Below are 5,636 nucleotides of genomic sequence, written 5' to 3' on the forward strand. Positions count from 1 at the left end.
TCTTTCTTTTTTTAAAAAAAGAAATCTATTAAAGCAAAACAAATTTTTATACACAGTATATCGGATGCTAAATTATTAATTAATAATTAATCAAATCAATTGAAAGATTACTTAATCAAAGCCAGCATAAAATGGTTGTTTTTATTTACACAACTCTTCATTACCACTGAAATAAAGCACAATGATTATAAATTAATATTATAATTATTCCATGGTGAAACAGTGCCACTTCATGGTGAAGTGAAGCAGCGCTACATCACCCGTGGGCCCACAAGTATTGTTGACAATAGGAATTGTGCTTCCGCAATAGATTGGGCAACCACAGGGCCACCCAGGTTGGGAATCACTGGTCTATAAGAACCCTGTCTGTCAGAGGAAAATTGTCTGTCTACAGGAACCCTGCCTGTATATCTGTAGGAAGTCGTCTACATGTAGGAACCTTATCTGTCTGGAGAATGTAGAAACTCTGCCTGTCTATTTGTAGAAAGCTATTTGTCTGTAAGAACTATGCTTGTCTTTAAGAACCCTGCTTGTCTTTAAGAACCTGTCTTTGTGTAGAAGCCTGCCTGTCTGTCTGTCTTTAGAAGTGAGGACTGCAGTGTGTAAGTGTAAACCTGTGGAGGTAAATAATAAGAGATTAACCCACCGGAATGTGTGTGTTGGCAGGGAGGCCTAGAGAGATGTTGGGCAGGGAGGGTGAGGTGTAGAGACTCAGAGGACTCAGTGTCCCCTCTGTCCCCAGAGTCTGATGGAGAGATCTCAACTGTAGACAAAGACATGGACATTAAATCTGTCTTCAGTTCTACACTTGTTTTATACTAATGCAATCACATCAACAACATGGATTTATCTTGATTAGATATTTGTTACATAAAAAATAAATATACACTGTTAAGAAAGCTGCTAGCTGAAACAATGGAAAATAATATAAAACTCATTTAACAGTGAATGGGAAAGCATGTTGGTCATTTCCATATATTGGGTGTAAAACTTCAAATATTAATAAAAATGAAAGGTTGTAAAAAGACAACAAATAGGAAGACATGAAAACATTTAGACAGATGCAAGGAGAATGAAAAAACAAACAAAAACACAATAAAATACACAAACACATGTTTTCAATGTTTGTGAGTGCAAACTAGTTGAAGGAAAAGGGATCCCGTTACAGAAAAATTGAAATCACAAAAGTATGCGAAAGTCTGAACATGACTAATTAAATAAAATGACATGTCTTTTCCACAGGCTTCTGGTAAAATATCTAATCGCAGTTTCAAAATGATTCTTTGTCAACAGCAATGGTAAACTGCTGAGTTCTGTCACTTTTATTACTTTAACAACTTATAGAAGAAGATTAGAAAAATAAAAAGATATCTTAACAAGCAGTGCACCAATGTCCCCCATCACAGAGATTTGAAATTGATTGTGTTTTGGCAATGAGTGTTTTTTGGGACTGGAATTGAACAGTGAATGAAGGAAACCTTAATGTTTTTGGTACGAGATATTCAAGTGGGTAGGAGTTAAACCTTTGTTACAAGGCGCAAGGGTGGAGCCAGGGGGTGCCCAATGGTGGTCTTGGCCGTCCACCCCATTCATTTGAGAAAACTATACTGTTAAGCAATACAAAAACTAGAAAAGCATAATTTCTTCAAATGACAAATATGGTAGTCATCTTGGATTTTTGAAGTGATTTTTGAGTTTCCTTTTTGGAAAGGGACCTTTCTTACACCTAGCTTCAGCCATGAACTAAAAACAAATTATTTTATTTTTCAAGTTATAACACTCACATTCACAGACGAATGGACTTACAGATGAGATAAAGGACAGACAGACAGAAGGCATTTCCAATTCCCCTTTTTCCCTCCACAAAAGGGGACACAAATAATTTGTAGTAAAGCCAGGTGAATTAGCAGACAAATCTAAAGAAAAAACTCTGAAAGACCTTTAAACAGCCATGATTAAGACAAATTTAAACACTGACTTTGGCTCGTTGGACGGACTGAATGATTCATGAAGACTTCTGAACAGAATGCATGTCCAACAAGGATGCAGAAACGTGATTGTGATGCTAAAAGATGATATAAGCAGGATGGTTTTCTTCTGTGACCATTTAATATTCGCTTATAATTACCATAGGACTTTATTATCATATTTATTTTTATGAGCTCAGAGGAACAAGCTTGACTTGCAGTGACCAGCAGGGGACAGACTTAAGATTTGTGCTCAGACTGTACCTCGGTCTGTATGTTGGGGACAGAACTTGTATTGCCATTGGAGATGGCTGTGTTGGAGCTGTTGGGACTGCTGGGACCAGAACCTGGTGCGCTGTTACAGAGAGAAGAGACTGAAGAGAAAAACAAAACAGAGAAACAGAATTGAAACCATTAAGAAGTGATATAAGAGAAGCTCTTCAGGCTGATCACTATGGAACACCAAAATGCTCAAAATTAAATAAATAAATAAAGCATTATGAAATAAAATAGATGTTAGTGCACACACAGTCCAGACTGTTTGATTCTCATCACCCTTTGGAGCACAAGTTAGGAGTCATCAGGACTCTGTACCACAGAGCAGACAGCGTCCCCACTAGCTCAGGAGCCAGGCAGAAGGAGAAATCCCACACAAGACAGGCTCTAGAGCAATGTGGATATCCTAACTGGGCCTTCCTGAAAGCAGAGAAGAAACCCAAACAGGACTCCAGTCAGCCATCAGGTGAAAAGGAGGAGCCCAGACCAAAGACCAGTGGTCATTCTGATGGTCCTTCTTGATCATGTGAGCAGCTGGTTTTGGTTGTCAGCAGCAAACTGGTTGATCCACTCTGAGAAGGTGCTAATTATAAGACTGAGCTGAATACAGCACCTCAGACTGAGGAAGTCTTTCGGATGAAAGACAAAACATTTCTACATTTTTTTTGTTGTTGTTGTTGTTTGGCTTTGTTTTGTTTTTTGAATGTCCAGAGGACCAGATTTAACTTTTTTAGATTTTTCTACCTGGATTATTGAGAATGTATCAGGATAAGTCCAGAGTGTTGTTTCCCTGCATAGGAAAGGGGACATGCTGGTAAAAACTGGGCAGAGTGTCCATAAGTTTCACGTGGTTAAAGTCCCCCACAACCACGCAAACGCCTCTGAGTGCTTTACCTGCAGTGAGCTAATGGTGTCATACAGCTCCTTTGACGTGGTGGGATGTAAACAATGGTGACGAACACTGCAGTAAACTCCTGTGGCAGATAGAATGGCCGACATTTCAGTCATAAGTTCTATCGCCTCAGAGCAGCAGCTTTTTACCACTCCACTGTTCGTCCACCAATCTTCATTCACGAACATACAGAGTCCTTCACCCTCCTCCCCTGTGTTTTACCCGACTTATGGTTGCGGCCCTCTCAGAATAACTGAAGACCATGGATCTGGAAAGTTGAGTCTGGCATGTTGTTATTAAGCCAGGTTTCCATTAGGCAAAGAACAGCACAGTTCTTCATCTCTTTAGAAATACTCATCCTCAGATATAACAAGTCTATTTTATTATCCAGTGAGTGGACATTGGCCAGAAAGAGAGGAGGAATTAGTGGCCTTCTAGCCTTTAGCTGGGCCAACGCGCCCGCCCACTTCCCCCTCTTTTGTTTCCAAGCACATTGTTTCTTCTTGATCGTTGCTCCTCGCACTTTGCTGCGCCATTCCGTTGTCCTCAGGAGCCGCTGTCTGCTGAGTGCAGATTTCAGCCTTGGTGAAATATTAATAACCGAACTGTCTCTGATGGCCATCAGTTCGGTTGAGCTGTACTTGAGCCGTGAATCTAGCACTGAACTAATGCCTACAACAGCCTCATAGAAATTAAAATAATTAAAATAAGGCTTAATCCTGGAAGCATGAGAAGCCGCTGCACTTCTGTGCACCGCTATAGCAACAGAGACATAGTCTCTACCATAAATCAATCACAAATATCAGAGATGGAATCCTGAGGCCACCAAACCAGACTCCCTCCACCCACTGGCTGCACTGAGAAATTATGTCCATGAATGGTATGAACAGAATCAGTGACAATGGAGTCCAACTCCCACCCTAAAGGGGTCTGACTTACTACCAGCAATGCAAACCAAACACTCTCACTGTTTGCATAGGGATTGAACAGCCTGTAGTAATGGGCCCCCAATCCCATACTCACAGAGGAACTCCACACACACACACACAAACACACAAACACACACACAGTGTACCTCGAGCAGCACGGTCAAATGCCTTCTCCAAGTCCACAAAACACATGTAGACTGGATGGGCAAACTTCCATGACCCCTCGAGGACCCTAGTGAGGGTAAAGTTCAGTGTCCCATGGCCAGGACAGAATCTGCTTTGTTCCTCCTGGATCTGAGGTTCAGCCAACAATCAGACTCACTTCTTCAGTACCCCTAAATAGACCTTACCAGGGGGGCTAAGGAGAGTGATGCTCCTATAATTGGAGCACACCCTCCGGTCCCCCTTTTTGAAGAGGGGAACCAAAACCCCAGTGTGCCAATACAGTGACACTGCCCCCGATGTACAGGCGATGTTGCAAAGGCATGTCAACCAAGACAGCCTCACAACATCCAGAGCCTTAAGGAAATCATGGGTGGATCTCATCCACCCCAAAGCTCTGCCACTGTGTAGCTTTTCAACTACCTCAGCAACCTCAGCCACGGTTATGGACAGACCAACCTCAAAATTCCCACTCAGCTTCCTCCATGGAAGACGTTCTGTGGGATTGAAAAGATCCGAAAAGTATTCCTTCCACCTCTCGATTTAATAATTGTTCATTTTGGTTCACTATCAGGAAAACTGTTCGTGTTTGGACATTTTTATATTAGCTGAGGTCAGTTAGCTGTGGCAGCCATCTTTCATCAAGTTGACTCTGAATGTTTATCAGTTAAAATTAACTTTAAAATATATCCAAATGTTCAGGAGATATTTTGCTAAAAGACAAAAAAACTAACAAAACATTCTGCCTGTTGTTGGCAGTTGTTATTAATAACAACATTACCTGAAATCTCAATGGCTCGTTTCTTGAAGGTGCTGATGATGGTTCCATCCTTTCTGCGGAGAAGAGGCGAACTGCGCCTCTCTGCTACCTTCTGCTTCAACCGAGAGCGCACCTTCAGGTTGGGTTCAGAGACTGAACGGGTCAGAGAGAGATGGAGAACCCATCACATGACCTGCAAACAGGCTGTGCTCACAGTAACAAATGCCCCTCTTACCAATGATACAGACAGCAATCTAACTATATTTCTGCCTAATTAAATGTATTATGTCAAAGTGCATTACTGTAAAAGATTATAAATCAGTATTAGAATTAAGTGCTATAAAATATATCAGATTTATAAAGGTAAAGGATATAAGAGAAGTGTGTTCTTTCAGGCTGTACTGATGAGCTCACAGGAGCCAGTCTGAGCTGACAAATTTTTAAAAAGCTCTAAAACGTAAAACATCTACCTTCAACATGTAAAAGTGGTTCATGTAGATAACTTTACATTTCCCAGAAATTATATTACACAGATGCTTCAGAACAAACATTAGAACATCCCTGCAGGAAGTGAGCTCATGCTGCATGTTAAAGCTACATCAACAGACATTCAATTCAATTCAATTCAAAAATACTTTATTAATCCCAAA

General features: G+C 40.8%; 1 long non-coding RNA gene across 1 annotated transcript; it reads right to left on the reverse strand.

Moving 5' to 3' along the window:
• Positions 1-652: 652 nt before the first annotated feature.
• LOC119421424 lies at positions 653-5,143 on the reverse strand. Its single transcript, XR_005187366.1, has 3 exons — positions 5,008-5,143; positions 2,232-2,341; positions 653-763 (listed from the first exon to the last, which is right to left on the reverse strand). It is a non-coding gene; the product is annotated as an uncharacterized LOC119421424 (long non-coding RNA).
• Between the last annotated feature and the right edge of the window lie 493 nt (positions 5,144-5,636).

The sequence above is a fragment of the Nematolebias whitei genome, chromosome 15 (genome assembly GCF_014905685.2).
Source record: "Nematolebias whitei isolate Nwh7 chromosome 15, NemWhi1, whole genome shotgun sequence".
Taxonomy (NCBI): Eukaryota; Metazoa; Chordata; class Actinopteri; order Cyprinodontiformes; family Rivulidae; genus Nematolebias; species Nematolebias whitei.